Source organism: Pollachius pollachius (genome assembly GCF_949987615.1).
Source record: "Pollachius pollachius genome assembly, chromosome: 9".
Taxonomy (NCBI): Eukaryota; Metazoa; Chordata; class Actinopteri; order Gadiformes; family Gadidae; genus Pollachius; species Pollachius pollachius.
The window spans coordinates 14,219,945-14,237,444 of record NC_136942.1 but is presented as its reverse complement, the minus strand read 5'-3'; the positions used below and the strand labels follow the sequence as shown (position 1 = coordinate 14,237,444).

Below are 17,500 nucleotides of genomic sequence, written 5' to 3'. Positions count from 1 at the left end.
CCGCCCTACCGCGTTACACGCTCTCCGTGTGTTGCTCTCTCTCACACCACAAACACACGGGGCCGTCTGAACCGGCCGCCCAAGCATCTGCTTTTGTTTCATTTGCATCCAGCTGAGCAAAAAAATAAAAAATGCTGGCACTTCAAAAAGATTTAGCGTTGCATTTAAATGAGGAAAATCTCAATTGTGCATGCTGCCGGGATAAATCTGGTGCTCTGAAAGGGAGAACCGACAACGGGAATCATCTCTTGCACACAGCGACTACGACTTTTTTAGTGGACGCTTTGAGGGGGCAGAAGGTGATGGATGGTGGAGGAAAGCAGCAACATTAAAATGTGACGTATTTAACGCAGCCGATACTTGTGGCGAAAATTCAGCCATCATTATGGGAGCGTCTGTGTATGATGCAGGACCGGGTTCTTGAAATTCAGCCAATTACGATTGCAGGATCAATGTAGTAATAAATCAGTTTGTTTCCCCTGTTTTTTTATGGGGTGGGTGGGTGGGAGAGGGGTTGTGCTCATAAATCAGTGTTTAAAATTAGAGACAGAACTAAGACTTCAGGACTTTTTTTTGGAGAATCGTTAATGTCTGGAACACAAACAATATAGTAGCTCCTAGCATCAATAAAAGAACCACACACAGCATTTAAACAGACACACATTCACCTGCAGTTATATCTATTGGCTAATCACACAATTAGTCTCACAGATTCTTCCCTTCCGCAATACCCGGAACGTTATAAGGCAGAATGCGACGTACACAAATCTCCCACGCTGTCTTTGACCGGGATTATGAAGCCCACAAATAGCCAACGGCCCCACGCAGAAAGCCCTATTACATAATGGGATTTCAAATCCATAGTTGCTTTCCTTGGGCCCCTTAGGAGAACTACCTGGTGTGGGGCTTATATGAGATTCATCTATCCCGCATGTTCGCACACAGCCCATAAAAACCTATGGACGGTGTGACGGACCGCAGCAGTGCACCGGGGCTTGTGGAGTCCGGCGGGGATTCTTTCAGCCCACAATGAGGTGTGAACATTATCTCCTCTGAAATGTTAATAACCGTTATGAGTTGTTATCCCCAACGCCCACCCCCTCCTCATTCCCCCCCCCCCCCCCCCCTCCCCCCAAACCCCCACCCAACCCCCGTGCAAAGTAATGAAGTTGTCCAAAACGGTATGGAAAGCGTGTACCTTTTTGGGGGTAAATTATCAGGGTTCTCCATCACAAAGCAAACACCTTGGAAGTGTTTACGCAGAGATTAGAGAATTAGCCAGCAGTAAACCGAGCCCTCCTTGGGCGGTCAGGTGCTCCGCTACGACCAGCCACACTGGAGAAGGCTGAGGCAAGCCTGGTAATTGGATTCCGGGAAAATCTTCTTATTCACACCGTTGAGACTTGCAAAAGCGCACGCGCACACACACGCACGCGCGCGCACACACACACACACACACACACACACACACACACACACACACACACACACACACACACACACACACACACACACACACAGAAACATACACAGCACACACACACACACAGCACAGCAGCATGTCCGCTGTGGCAAGACATCATCTTCTGGCCCCCAGTGGTGAGATCAAGGTGGGTTTACACAGTGCTGGCCTGGTGGTACCGCCATGAGCAGCACTCACGGGAGTCGGTATGCTACTGATTGAGGACACCTCAACTAACCTCAGCCAAACAACTCCCCCCATCCCCGTGTCCGTCTCTCTCTCTCTCTGTCTCTCTTTCACTGTCTATCTTCCTCTCTCTCATGCTCCATTTCTATCTATTTTTCTTGAGTCCTCTCCTTCTCTCCATCTCTAACCGTCTCTCGCTTCCTCTCACCCTCATCCTCTCGCTTCCCTGGCTGAAATTTAACAAGGGTGGAGGACAGGCGCGGAAAGGGAAAGACAGAGAGATAGACAGCAAATTACTACTTTTAGAGAGAATGGCAATTTCCTTTATCCAGCTGCCTGGGCAAGGAAACTAGAGGCTGTTTCAATGCCTTCCCCCATCAGGTGCTACGGCAGGTCTCTTGACCTCATGTTCCTTCATATTCTCCACCAAGGGCTCGTGTCCCAACGTGCACCCAAAGGTGCCCTCGATTGACTCCCCTGCCCGCCTGCACTCTGTCCCCGGGGCCTCTCCTCTCCCTGTCGGACGCACATGCAGGCGTTATGTGACAGCTGTCACTTCAAGTAACCCCTCTCCCCTGTCACCCTCTCTGTCTCCACCCCCCCCCCACCATCTCCCTTCGCTCCCCCCAGGTCCAGACTGGTACCTGAACAAGGTGAAGCTGAAGATCACGGACGCTAACGACAACGTGCCAGAGTGGAGCATGGAGCCGTACCCCTACCTGGCGGTGGTGGCCCCAGGTGCAGGGCCCGGGACCCTGGTGTACCAGCTGCAGGCCCGGGACGGGGACGAGGGCGAGAGCGGGGAGGTGGAGTACTTCCTTTCTGATGGTACGCGCACTTGTTTTAGTGGGAAAACAAACACACACACACACACACACACACACACACACACACACACACACACACACACATACACACACAGGAAGTGTTTACTTCCTCTCTGTCTGCACATGCCTTCGGCACGCACACACACACACACACACACACACACACACACACACACACACGCACACACACGGACACAGACACAAACAAACCAATTACCAATAAGTCATGCAAAAGGACACTCACAGAGACATACACACAAAAAATGTATTCTTCACTCTCACACTCTCACAGCCCCTCCCTCTCTGTCTTTCTGTGTTTTTATCTCTCTCAGTCTCTCACTGTGTCTTTCTTTCAATCTCTTCTCTCTCTCTCTCTCTCTCTCTCTCTCTCTCTCTCTCTCTCTCTCTCTCTTTGTCTCTATCTCTCTCATGCTCCATTCCTATCTTTATCTATCGCTCTAACACGGCAAAACCCAGACCCACCCAGCATGGTGTATAATCTCTCAGCTGTAGTGCTGTGGACCCCCATGCTGATGGGCTTTAGGGCTTTGTTAGCATTTTGAAAATGTGTGCGGCTCTGCACAGTGTGGTTGTTTGTGTGTCGTCGGGTGTGAGCGTGTGTGTGTGTATTTAGATGGGAGAGTCTGATTGTATGCATGTGTGTGGTTGTGCATGCCATTGTGTGTTGTGTGTGCCCGTGTGTGTGTGTATGTGTGTGTTTCTGTTTGTGTGTGTGTGTTTAGATGAGGGTGTCTGATTGTATGTACGTGTGTGTGTGTGTGAGCGTTGTGCGTGCCCTTGTGTGTTGTGCGTGCCCGTGTGTGTGTGGGAATCTGTACGTGTGTGTGTGTGTGTGTGTTCGGACGCGCATCTATGTGTCAGTGTGTGAGTTTGTCGTGCCGGTGGGTTTTGCTAATCCTGATCGGAGGGCTTAACATCCAACTGCTTTCTCCTGACCCCTATTACTCCACATCCCATTTCCTTGATGCAGATAAAAAAACCTCCAGTGCCGTGACTTATGGGCACTCGGCCTATCGTGTCTGTTCTGCCTCTTTGGCACTCAACTGGAAGCTCTATTCTTAGCAGTCACCTGCGAGGGCCATAATTGGTACAGACACTGAGCAGACACACATAATAATCAAAACAAAACAACTATGATCCGCATTTCAGTGCCAGGGACCAATTTGCTGTGTGTTTCATTTAATCAGACGGTTTGGATGCGGAGATCCTTGGCCTAACTGCTCAAATATCCGAGGATAAAAGAGGGCACAACTCTCTTGGTATGTCAGGCCCGCCCTCTACTCATTGATATTTATAGTACATAGATTATCGGGTTCCTGTTTTGATCTGCACTTCAGCGGCAGGCAGAGAAAGCCAACATGAATAAACCCTTAGATCTTCTATGGGGAGATCAACGATGGTGTAGCTTCATCTGTGGTCTGTTTCATTTTCTAAAGTGTGTGTGGAAGTCAAGTAAAAAAAAGTATACATTATTCATAATTGTATACTTAAGGGAACACAATCTTTCATGTACTGTATGTTGGTTAATGTAACCGCATTCAGGAGGACCTGATCCCACCGGAATAACAACCATTTAGTTGGTATAGATATTGCGTCACGACAAATTGAACAGCCAGACCGTAATTACACCCAATTAATTGAAAACATGGATAAAAGAGTTTGTGTTGTTGTTTTTCTGCTGTCAAGTGAACCTGGTCTAAAAGTATACTGACGCTTTTTTGTTCACAACAACTCCCAACTCCATTTCACACAATTACGTGTGCAAAATACACATTGCAATTCAAAATCTCGGCGGCATATCATTGTGAAATGAAACACCGCTAAATAAGCGTCATTAAGCAGTCTCTGGAAGGCTCTCACGGCAGTGATTACAGCTATTGTTCTGCTAATAATCCACATCTAGTCTACCCTGGCGGCCGGACCGACGCCCCTTGCCAGTGTGTGTGTGTGTGTGTGTGTGTGTGTGTGTGTGTGTGTGTGTGTGTGTGTGTGTGTGTGTGTGTTGTTATAAATTAGTGGAAGTACCACTGTTAATACTAATATTTGATATCTATATATATAAAATATATCACAGAGGGAGAATATATTTTGCACTCCCACCCATATTGGTTCTGCATTCGTTAATTGTGTTTGGTACACCTTTTGTGTGCATGCGTTTGTGTGTGTGTGTGTGTATGTTGTGTGTGTGTGTGTGTGTGTGTGTGTGTATGTGTGTGTGTGTGTGTGTGTGTGTGTGTGTGATCTGTATGCCTGCAGGTGGGGAGGGCTGTTTCTCCGTCGACAAGCAGACGGGCCACGTGGTGACCACCGGCGTTCCGCTGCGGAGGAACGCCGAGTACCTGCTGAGCGTGGCGGCGGTGGACGGGCTGGGGGGCCGCAGCGTCTCCGCCGTGGTGTCGGTGGTGGCGGGGCCCCGGGCGCCGCAGTTCACCAACAGCACCTACGCCATCTCCATCCCAGAGAACACGCCGGAGGGACAGGCGTGAGTAGGAACCTCGCCTTGGGGTGTCCGACACACGCTACTCCCTAGCTCCCCATGCGCGAGCTCCCTACGCGCTACGCGCTAGCTCCCTACGTGCTACGCGCTAGCTCCCTACGTGCTACGCGCTAGCTCCCTACGCGCTACGCGCTAGCTCCCTACGCGCTACGCGCTAGCTCCCCTACGCGCTAGCTCCCTACGCGCTAGCTCCCTACGCGCTACGCGCTAGCTCCCTACGCGCTACGCACCGTGCAGGAAGCTAAAGCAGATATATTTGTCGTTTGCACTCAGTCATTGGGCCGCTCCATTACAGAACAAATCATAATCACGATTATTTTGGTCAATATTGAAATCATAATTATTTTGGAGTTTGAAAACATCATGCATGTATTCAGCATTTCTCTCCAAAAAAACCTTTGTAACTAAGAACTTTGAAATTCCCCCTTAAAAAAATATGCAAAAATGGAAATAGAAAATTTTCAAATTGACAATTTTGTACAAATATGTATAGTTTGACTCAAAAATGAAAATGGCGATCAAAATTATATTAATTGCACTGCCCTAACTAGACACGTTCATTAGCCTCCTCCGGTTATAGCCGGTATTCACACAGCGACACTGCGAGTGGCAGAGAGAGAAAATACACTTTGTTTTTTGGTTGTTGTTGTTTTGGTCGCAGTCATCGTCGTTAATGCACATGCTTGTTACGCAAGGCCCCAACTTTTGCACACACACAAGAGGGGGTGACGCACGAGAGGGACACATTTTCATGGTCTGACATGAAAAATGTCGATTTGCATAAACATAGCTATCAAACGTATTATCAAGAGTATTTATTCTAACGCTCCCAACAGCTCAATAACCCCGCTGTGCTGTGTGTATATTGATTGATTATGTTTAATTCCTCGTTCAAGTTACACTAATTGCCTTGCCGTTGAGTCGATATCATGTTTATTCATAGGTCTATACTTACTCTTAACCTGGGGATAATTTAAGTGCGAGAGTCGACTCAACTGACTTCCAATAAATATGCCCTGAACTCTTCTCTTCCCCCTCCCGCTGCCTCTTACGCCAACAGCTTCCTGGTTGTGTTGGCGCTCTCCTTCCAAAAGCAGCCCATCAGCTACAGCCTGCTGATCAATCCCAGCAGCCTTTTCAGCATCAAGCAGGACAGCGGGGAGATCAGCCTGACCGGTCGCTGGACTACGAGAGCGACCAGCGGCGCTACCTCCTCATGGTGCGGGCCAGCGAGGAGCCCGACAGCCTCAGCAGCGCCATAGAGGTCAGCCTGCTCCACTGCTGGTTTGAACACACAGAGAGACAACCACTGGCTAGGGACAGAGAAAGAGGGGGGGGGGGGGGGGGGGGGGGGGGGGGGGGGGGAGAGGGGAGGGAGAGGGAGATAGAGTTAGAGGGGGAGATGGAGAGGGAGAGAGGGGGATGAGTGGGAGTTAGAGAGAGAGAGAGAGAGAGAGAGAGAGAGGGAGGGAGAGAGGGAGAGAAGAGAGAGAGAGAGAGGGAGAGGGATAAAGAGAGGAAAAAGGAGAGAAAGATAAGGAGAGAGGGAAGAGAGGCTTTTAAATGTGTATTCTTTTTTTATTTAAAGACCCTTGAATAACCCTACGAATAAACCCTTATTTTTTTTATATTTACTATTATTCTTGTTTGTCTATTTTTTCATGCCAATGAAGCCTTGGAATCGGAGAGAGAGAGAATGAGGGAGAATTGAGTATGAGTGTGTGTGTGTGTGTATGGTGTGTGTGTGTGTAGTGTGTGCATGTGTGTGTGGTGTGTGTGTGTGTGTGTGGTGTGTGTGTGTGTGTGAGTGTGTGTGTGTTTGTGTGTGTGTGTGTGTGTGTGTGTGTGTGTGTGTGTGTTGTGTGTGTTGTGTGTGTGGTGTGCATTGGTCAATTAAGAGGTCACTTATGTATTCCACCATCATCCATACAGTGAAAGTAACATTCAATAATCATTGTTCTCCTTTGAAGCATAAAAACTAAAAAAATACCAAGCCTGGGGGCAAATGCTCGCTGTATGTTAGTTATTACTATAGGAGGTAAAGTGATGCTTTGTCAAGTGTTTTTTCTTATTTCTTTTTCCAGTGCTTAATTACATTGGCCGTCTCAAAGGGCTTTGTGTTTTAGCATAAGGGTCAGATAGACAACAGAAAACACTGGGACCACTGGAAACTGTGTGCAGTAATGAGTGAAGCGTAATTAGAGGAGCAACAGGGATTTTAACTGTCTGTGATAATAGCATGGATGGGTGGTTTTGAAATGTTACCTAGTCAAGCATGGCCTCAAATTATCTTTGTTTTGCTTCACCCCTTTCAAGTCTCCACTAGTGGCCTTTACGAAGCCAGAAGAAGGGACAGAGAGTGTAGCATGGAAGAAAGTTGCTTGGGTCGATAGCACCCACCTTACTGTATGTTGTAATATTTTCAGGTCATTTACTGGATTTCTTGTCCGTGTGCACTTGACGATCCTTGTTGTTCCTGGTAGATGGGTTTCTCTGTCCCCACTGGAGAATGCTGTGGACTATGAAGGGAGACAAGTGTAGGACTGGGGAGAAAATCCTAGCTATTTTCAGGACCATTACAATGCTGTCACTTCACACTCCACAAACGGTGATGACAAGGAGCTCGTAGTCTGTGTGTGTGTGTGTGTGTGTGTGTGTGTGTGTGTGTGTGTGTGCGGGGGGGGGAGGAGTGGCTTTTAAGGGTAAAAACACACACGAAATACACACACACACGAAATACACACACATAGTGGCGCACACAAGTGCTCAGTGTGGCTTTTCTATTTTGGACTCAGTCATGAAGTCGAAGGCTTTGTACTGAGCTGACGTCTTTAGGAACCACAAGTTAAAAGATGGGGGGGGCTCTCCGGAGTTAGGTTGCTGCCCCCTAGATCTCTCCTTGATTTAGCATCATAGTAGTTTAGCTGTCTATACCCTCTTAATAGCCTGATATATGTCAATGGAACGATAATAATAATCCCGTTAATGTATTCTCCTGTCGTCTGTTCGTCTCCCCTCTGCCTCTCTGTTCTCTCATCGTCCTCTTCTTCTTCCTCTCCCTCCGGCTCCCGCTCCTGTTTCTGTTTTCGGCTCATTTCCCCCCTCTACGCACGTAATCAGGTTCAGGTGGCGATCACCGACGAGAACGACTGCGTCCCCGAGTTCCTCCAGTCCATATACAGTGTGGACGGGGTCCCCGAAGCCGTAACCACGGCAACCTCCATCCTGCAGGGTGAGCGTCTTTCCTCCTGTGTCCCCGTCTTCGTGGTCACCATCTGCCTGAGCCGTCTCCCTCTCTCCTTCTCCCTCTCTCTCCCTCTCTCTCCCTCTCTCTCGCTGAGTCTGTTGCCCCGCCGACAGACTCTCCTACCTGCCTACCGTTGAGAGTGATCCGCCCTACAGCTGTGATGTAAATGTCAGCTCCTGTTAGCCCCTCGTACGCACGTATGAAACCGTATCCTTGGCTCATGCCGACGAAAGCAGAAACAAACACAGATTCCAGACGGGGTTGCCACGCTGCGCAGTCTGAATGCGTCCCCAGCATAATGTGTGATTTACCACCGAGCTGTAATAGTATTTTTGTTTTGCCTCGTGTAATACATGCATTATTGAAAGCGCTAATTAATACTATACAACGCGAGCCCGCTAAATAATTTCACAGTATCTCATTATGCAGGACAGTTATCGCTCCGTTGAGTTGCACATGGTACACTTTGCCCTCCAGAATCACGGCTCCGTTAGGGAAACGTGTGGATAACAAACAGTTCTGGAGAATCCTGAGAGGAAAGGCGAGGCTTATTATAGTTGGAATGCGATAACACATTATTAAATGAAAGAATATTGCCTTTTTTAATTTGATTACAACATTAACTTATATGAAGTCTTGCGAATCCCCAATTTCCTCACCATCAAATATTAATGTTGTTTTGTCTTTCAAACCGTCTCTTTTGCGAGATGACTAGATAGGGGAGAATACATTACAATGACGCATTTACTTAATTCCTTATGGGTTGAAAAAGGGAAATGAAATGGGTCAAGATGTAGTCATGTACATAATTAAACAATAACTTGTTTTATTAGGGTTACAACTGCGGTAATTGGGGTTGTACAGTTCGAGTTTGATAGAAATTAGGTTTTTGAAGGTAGTGGAGAAACTGTAAAGTGGGAGGAACATGTTCTGACTAAGAATTGCCCAGAGTAATATAGAATGACCAAAAGAGATGAAATGCACCAGGTTTTTAATGATGTCACAGAAGGGAAGCCTGGATACTCGGAAAACGTGTGTATTGTTGACAATCATTTCCGGATACCTGTACAAGATAAAAATAAACTATTTCATTTGAAAGGTAATATTTGTCTGATGGTACTGCAAAAGCAAAAGAGACATCATTATAACATTGTTCCATAGATTGGTAAGTCAGTTGGTGCATTCTCATTTAGTGAATCAGCATTTTCATTTGTAAATGAGATACATTGAAAAGTCATGTTTTATTTACATTTATACAAAGTAAACGCTTCAATTCAAAGCAATTTGGGCACTTTGCCGAAGACTGCCTGGTATACCTTGCAACCTATTTGCTGGGACTCACCACTAGACCAGAGTCTCCTAAGAGCTCACCTCTCTCTCTCTCTCTCTCTCCCCCTCCCTCTCTCTCTCTCTCTCTCTCTCTCTCTCTCTCTCTCTCTCCCCCTCCCTCTCTCTCTCTCTCTCTCTCTCTCTCCCTCTCTCTCTCTCTCTCTCTCTCTCTCTCCCTCCCTCTCTCTCTCTCTCTCTGTCTCTCTCCCCCTCTCTCTCCCCCTCCCTCCCTCTCTCTCTCTCTCTCTCTCTCCCCCCCCCCCCCTCTCTCTGTCTCTCTCTCTCTCTCTCTCTCTCTCTGTTGCATGCTGGGAGCGAGTTGTGTGAGTAAGTCAGGAGCGTGTGCGTTTCAATCTCGATTCCTTTTTGTTTGTAATATAACGAGAGTGCACTGGTGATAGTTACTTTAGTTTATTGACACTCGTTTTCTGGGGTGTTTGGGGTTTTGTGCGTGGGGTTGTGCCGACCGGCGTAATCGCCGGTCGGCGTCTGGTGTGGACGCCATGGTAAATGGCGAGTTCGCTCAGCTCACGAGGAAACATGGCATCAAAGTTGGTGCCGGTTTCCCGTGTAGCGTGGAGGACATCGGGCTGGCTGTGGGAGAGGTAGTCGGGCATGGCAGCGTGAAATCAGCCGCTCGTATGAATAGTGCCGTAGTCCTCTTCCTGGACCAGGTGGAGAAGGTGAACCGCGTTGTCGAGACGGGTCTCACGGTGAATGGAATGTTTGTGCAGGTGCTAACGTTGACGCAGCCGGCAACAAAAATAACCTTGTCCAATGTCCCTCCTTTTATTACTGACGAATTTCTCAGTAGAGAGCTATCCAGGCATGGAAAAATCGTCTCACCGATGAAAAAGATCCTGTCTGGGTTTAAGTCTCCTTTGATGAAACACGTTGTGTCTCACCGGAGACACATATATATGATACTTAACAATCGGGATGCGGAGCTCAACCTCCGCTTTCATGTTAAAGTAGATGATTATGACTACGTGATCTTCGCTTCCTCGTCGGTAATGAAATGCTTTGGTTGTGGTGTGGAGGGACACACCGTGAGGGCCTGTCCGGGGCGCGGGGAGCCGGCTCCGCCTGGCCCGGGGAGGGAAGGGGCGACCTCCGCCGCTCCGCCGGTTGGAGCGGGGCGGGGGGGGATCTCTGCGGAGCTCGGTTCCGCTGCCGCGGTTACGCCAACGGAGAGCGTTGCAGTTGCGGGGCCGAGTGCGGTTTTCGGGGGGCCGATCGCCGCACCGCGCACGACAGTCAGCAGGACTGCCGTGTGCGACACTGAGGACGGTGTAGGAGTGCACATTGGTGAGGTGGAGGTGGGTGAGAGTGAGGTGAGTGTGGAAAAACTAACAAAAAAATACAAAAAAATGGAAGTAAAGGGGATGGGTGAGGAAAATATAGAGACAATAAGAAGTGGTGGGGAGAAGAATGTGAAAGAGGTGAGTGAGATCAGCAAGGCACAGGGTAAACCAGCTGAGTTTGAAGTGGGCGAGAGTGAGGTCAGTGGGGAAAAACTAAGTGAAAAACACAAAAAGGTGGGAGAAAATGGGATGGGTGAGGAAACTATAGGGACAATAGGAGGAGGTGGTGGGGAGGAAAATATGAAAGTGGTGGGTGATATCAGCGATTCACTGGGTAAACCAGCTGAATCTGGGGAAACGGTAGAAGGTGAGGCAGGTGAAGCCAGTGAGATGCAGGGGCAAGAAGAGGGCAGCTCATGGGCGGAACGGATAGAAGAAGAGGAGATGATGGTAGAGGAGGAAGCAGCAGAAAGAAGGCCAAAGCCTGCAACAAAACGCAGAGGGAAGGCTAAAAACAAAAGCAGTGATTCAAAGGCAAGCAAGTTGGGGAAAGACAGGCTGACTGGGAAAAAACAGACTGCACAGACAGACAGTGACAGTGGAGAGGAAAGTCTCTCAGATGACAGTGACATCGTGCACATAGAAAAGCTAAGTTGCAGTCAGCAAAAGAAAACATATTCACCGGAGAAAATTAAGTCCTTTCTTCAGGACACCAAAAACGCAAAAGGAGTCAAGCTGGAGGAATATTTCCCAGATATTCCAGCATTTTATGTTTCTGCCAGATTTTACGCTAACAACAGAATTGAATCTGGCATTACAGACCAAGAAATGTACAGACTCAGGAAACTGGTGCTGAAAGCAAGAAGGCAGATGAACAGCAACGAGCATAGAATATCTGATGTGTGTCTTAACTAAGCTAATGGTTCCACTACTTTTATTTTTTTATTCTGTTTTAAATACCTCACTCATGACGGAGCTTTTTAGCATGGGAAGTCTCAATGTCAATGGAGCAAGGGAGACAAAAAAAAGGGCACTCATTTATGAGACTTTTAAAACAAAACAAATTGATGTCCTTTTTCTACAAGAGACCCATAGTTGTGCTCAAAATGAGGTAGATTGGAGAAGGGAATGGGAAGGGGATGTAGTCCTGAGCCACAACACTAGCCTCAGTGGAGGAGTGGGCTTCCTTTTCTCCAGGAGTTTCTCTCCAGTTTCCATGGAGGTCGAGCATGTCATCATGGGGAGGTTGCTTTTAATTAAAGCTCGGTTTGAACAGTTTAATGTGGTTTTTATAAATGTTTATGCTCCAACCAATGGTACAGAGAGGAAGCTGTTTTTAGAAAAAATAACAAATAAATTAAATAGTTGCAACTCAGAGGATTATCTATTCCTGGGTGGGGATTTCAATTGCACGGAAAATGAGACATTAGATCGCAACCATGCAGAGCCACATCCAGCCTCTCAACATGCACTGAGGCAGCTGGTCATTTCTCATGGCCTGGTGGACGTGTGGAGAAGGACGCATGTAGATTGCCGACAGTACACATGGTCCCACCTCAGAGAGAATAGGATCTCCTCAGCTAGACTTGATCGTTTTTATGTTTTTAAGCACCATTTTAACATTCTTAAAATGTGTAAAATTTTTCCCACCGGTTTTAGTGATCATTCCTTGGTTGTATGTCATGTTCTAATTAGAGATTTTAAGCCAAAAAGCGCACATTGGCACTTTAACTCTATTTTAACATTGGACAGAAAGTTTAAGGATGCTTTGAGCTTCTTTTGGGGTGTTTTTAGGCAGACAAAGGGGGATTTTAGTAGTCTTAGGCAATGGTGGGACCATGGAAAGACTCAAATTCAACTTCTATGTCAGCAGCACACCCTCAATGTCTCACAGGACATCACTCGGTCTATGAAGGACTTGGAGACTGTTATAGTGGAGTTGGAAAAGATGAGTGAGTCATCTGGAGAAAGGGGATATATTGAAATCCTCAAAGAAAAAAAGCTAGCTTTAGCTAACCTGCTGGACACCAAAGTACAGGGTGCGTTAGTCAGGTCCCGAGTTCAGAACATCTCTGAGATGGACGCTCCCTCTAGCTTCTTCTTCGGCCTGGAGAGGAAGAATGGACAGAGGCGGGTAATCCACACATTGCTCTCAGACACAGGCCAAGAGCTGACGGAGCCAGGGCAGATAAGAGCGAGAGCTGTTGGTTTTTATTCCTCCCTCTACTCTTCGGAGTATGAGGAGAAGGACACACTGGAGGGGTTCTGCAGTGGGCTACCCCAGGTCTCTATGGCGACCAACTTACAACTAGAGAGGCCTCTGCACATCGAGGAGCTTCTAGCCGCCTTACAGAGCATGCAGGGGCGGAGGGCTCCGGGCATCGACGGTCTGACAGTTGAATTTTATAAAGCGTACTGGGAAATTTTATCTGCAGACTTGTTGGATGTTTTTAATGAGAGCCTGGCCTGCGGCTCCATGCCAATGTCCTGCCGTAGAGCAGTCATCACGCTTCTACCAAAAAAGGGGAATTTGCAGGACATAAAGAACTGGCGGCCTGTGTCTTTGCTTTGTGTGGATTACAAGCTTCTGTCCAAAGCCTTTGCCAACAGGCTGAGGGAAGCTATGGAGCAGTCCATCCATCGGGACCAGACGTACTGTGTGCCCGGCAGGTCCATGGTAGACAATGTCTACCTGATTCGGGACGTCTTGGAGGTCTCTAAGTCCATTGGCATTGATACTGGTTTGATTTCCCTAGACCAGGAGAAGGCATTTGACCGCGTTGAACACAACTTCCTATGGAAAGTTATGGCAAAATTCGGGTTCAGCGCTGGTTTCATAGCCAAGATCAAAGTGTTGTACAATGAAGTTGAGAGTGTGCTGAAATTCAACGGCGGTCTGTGTGCTCCTTTTAGAGTGTGCAGAGGCGTCAGGCAGGGCTGTGCTCTGTCCGGGATGCTCTATGCACTCTCCCTAGAACCCCTCCTCAGTAAAATACGCTCCAACCTACAAGGTCTGGTTTTACCTGGTTTTAGTGAGAATGTTGTCTTATCTGCATACGCTGATGATGTCATTGTTTTTACTAAGAACCAAAGAGATGTGGACATTTTAACAAGGATCATTAGTGACTTTACAGCTACATCGAAAGCGAGGGTTAACTGGAGAAAGAGCGAGGCCCTCGCTGTCGGTGAATGGCGTGGCGGTCTCCCAGTTCTTCCCCAAAATTTGACCTGGAAGAGGGATGGCTTAAAGTACCTTGGTGTCTTTCTTGGGAAGGAAACCATAGCCCAGAAGAACTGGGAGAACGTCACAGAAAAAGTGGAAGGTAAACTTAAAAAATGGAAATGGCTACTGCCGCATATGTCCTATAGAGGTAGAGTTTTGGTTTTAAACAATCTAGTAGCCTCCCAACTGTGGCACCGCCTTGCATGTGTTGACCCTCCCTCAGGCTTATTAGCCCAAATTCAAAGAAAGATGGTGGATTTTTTCTGGGATGGGTTGCACTGGGTGCCACAGGGAGTGCTGTTTTTATCTAGAGAGGAGGGGGGACAAGGCCTCATCCACCTGGCCAGTAGAACAGCCACTTTTAGAATTCAGTTTTTACAAAAGTTTCTGTCTGGTCCGACAGACTTGGTATGGAGGAATGTGGCCAGCTGCATTCTCAGACGTGTAAGTAACCTGGGTCTAGATACTGCTCTGTTTTTAACTGATTCTAAATTCTTAGAATTAAGTGGGTTACCTCCGTTTTATCAGGGTGTTTTTAAGTCATGGGCCCTTTTTAGTCATAAAACGTGTCAAGAAGCTAACTCTCTGCACTGGTTGTTGAAGGAGCCACTAATCCACGGGGCTAGGCTAGACATCACCAACAGTACCACTCCCGGCCTGACGGGGGCACTGTGCAGTTCAGGGACTGTTTGCCTACAGCAGCTGTTCGATGTAGTGGGGCCAGCGCTGGACAATGTTGGGGCCCTGGGCACTCTGCTGGGCCTCCGATCACACCGAGTGGCAGGGAGACTCCTGGAGCTCTGGAGACAGAGACTGTCTATCAAAGAAAAAAGACTTCTGATGGACTACAACCTAGGGAGAGCCACACCAGACCCCGCTGACCCCTTCCCTGATGTCCACCTGAGCCCCGTGGTAGGGGAGCTGACAGGCTCCCTGCTCACTCCCTGTCGCCCAAATAGGCTCTCCGTAAACAGGGCTGATAAAAAGACTCTCTATGCGAACTGTGTGAAAAGCATCAACCGTGCCGGGCTGAGCAACCGCCCCCCCACCGTGTGGACCAACAGGTTAGGGGGCCGCAATGGGCCCGGCCCACAGTGGAAGTTGTTTTATAAACCCCCCCTCAAGAAGCGGACTGCCGACCTCCAGTGGAGAATTTTACATGGCGCCATCGCCTCCAATTCTTTTATTTCTGTTCTTAATCCAGCTGTTTTGAGCATGTGTCCTTTCTGTAATCTCCGTGAGACTGTTTTTCACGTTTTTTCTGAGTGCAAGAGGCTCGCACAGTTTTACACTCTCTTAGCATTGGTTTTTAATTTGTTTGGTGTCAATTTCTCTGAGAAGGTTTTTATCATGGGGGCTGAGTACGAAAAAGAAGGGAAGGACAAGTGGCAATTATTAAATTATCTCTCGGGGGAAGCAAAAATGGCAATCTACATTAGTAGAAAAAACCGTGTGGAAAACAAAGAAGGACAGGATTCACGCACAGTCTGGCTCTGCAACATCAGGGCCAGGCTGTGGCTAGAGTACACATTTTATAAGAATATTGGCGAGGTGGACACTTTTAAAAATCGCTGGTGCTACAAAAACATTGTCTGTTCTGTTGTGGAGGATGACTTGCTGTTTGCACACATGTTTAAAAGATAGGCTATCTCAAACTGAAGAGACACGCACAAATCGCACTTTATTAATGTTCATGTAACATAACTAATATGTAAATAAAGTTGGTTTGTAAAATCTCAAATCTCTCTCTCCCTCTCTCTCTCTCTCTCTCTCTCTCTCTCTCTCTCTCTCTCTCTCTCTCAGTGCTGGCGACTGACTGTGACTCGGGCCCCAACGCTGAGCTCACCTACTACACCCTGAGCCCAGACTTCAGCATCTCCCCCCATGGCACGGTGTTCCCGGCCGGCCCGCTGGACTACGAGCGGCCCAACCACCTGTATGAGTTTGTGGTGATGGCGGTGGACCACGGCGAGGAGGCCCACTCGGGCACGGCCACGGTGCGCGTGAGGATGGCCAACGTCAACGACGAGGCCCCCGAGTTCTCCCAGCCCGCGTGAGTGCTTGTCTTTTATTCAAGGATTTGCGGCTTAATCATTTATACCTTTGTTATTATTTGGTTCATTCTGGGTGATTTTGATTTTTTTAACTGATGTATTTATTTATAAAAAAACAAAATGTTTGGGGTGTTTTTGAGCTCTGCCTAAAGTGTCGGCTAGGTTCCACGACCCAACCTGCTAGTTCCCTAATCAGGGCGGCAACGCAGCCTAACGCGACCGGGGTTCGATTCCTGTATGCTACGTGCCGTCCCCTCGCTCTTCCAACCCACTGTCCTGTCCGTGAAGGCATAGAAATACTGCTATTTGTTGGTGCGTCAGTATGGATCAGGGAGGAGTGACACGCCCTGCTCAAGGATGGCCTACAATACAAGAAGACTACGGTGTTGTGGTTTTATCAGCAGATTAGGGAAATGCTGTCTCTTAAACTACTTCCACGTCGACGGTGCGGCAGTTTTTATGGGGTCTCATCTTATTTTTTCCCGCTCCGTATTCCTTTGGTGCGGTTAGCCTTGGCAAACTTTCAATTTCTGGGTTACAAGCGTACACTTATAAATGTATTATTCAAACCTATGGGTTACATCTGGCTTCTTTTGGGAACTCTGCTCGGGCGTCTGACGGATGCTCCTGACTGCTCCTGCTAGGCATTCTGTCTCAGCATCAGCCGGATGATAAGAACAGCTGGACCCGATGTCTCCATCGGCCTTTGAGTGAAAATGTGCTTGGATATGGTTTTAACATCCTGTAACCACGGCGAGGGGAATGCCAAAATTAGATGAATGAGCGGGAGGAGAACGATGGAGGTGGAAGCGCATGAGAACCGATGGCGGGGGGGGGGGGGGGTTTGACGAGAGAGCGCGGGCAAGGAGAATTTGAATATTCAAATGAATCTCGCTGGCGTCAACCTTCTTGTTTATCACGCATGGCAAAGGAAACAGACATTAAGTCAACTTGGAGGGAGGCGCGCTGGCCTGTTTTCCCCGGGACCCACTGGGAAAGCTGCTTTCTGCACTGCTTCACAAGCGGGTGTCTCCAAGGTTTCCATCCAGCCAGGCAATCTGCTAGCCTAAATCACAGCGCACAGGTGAATTATTTAGCACACTTCACAGCTTTCCTTACAGGTAAGCACACAGGGTACAGCGCCAGTCTTTTTTTCTGCATCACCTTTGTTTGTGTAGCCCAGCGGTGTCGCGCGTGGAGCAGTGTACCGTGGGTTGATTGTAGTCTACAGAACACAGCGCAGGACTCAGGAGGACTTTGTGCTGAGGGGTTTATTGAAAAGAAAAAGCATGTTTAATGAATGACCAATTTGCATGTTAAAGCACCATGCCGATCTGGGTGATTGGACCA

The 17,500-nt window shown here is 48.0% G+C and overlaps 1 pseudogene across 1 annotated transcript in view; it reads left to right on the top strand.

The window, feature by feature from the left end:
• The window catches only part of LOC307080341 (neural-cadherin-like), a 96,106-nt pseudogene that overhangs the window by 25,232 nt on the left and 53,374 nt on the right, over positions 1-17,500 (top strand). The window contains exons 2-6 of the transcript in view: positions 2,279-2,476; positions 4,753-4,978; positions 6,054-6,257; positions 8,114-8,225; positions 15,900-16,149. The product of the transcript in view is annotated as a neural-cadherin-like (transcript). The remainder of the gene's footprint in view (positions 1-2,278; positions 2,477-4,752; positions 4,979-6,053; positions 6,258-8,113; positions 8,226-15,899; positions 16,150-17,500) is intronic.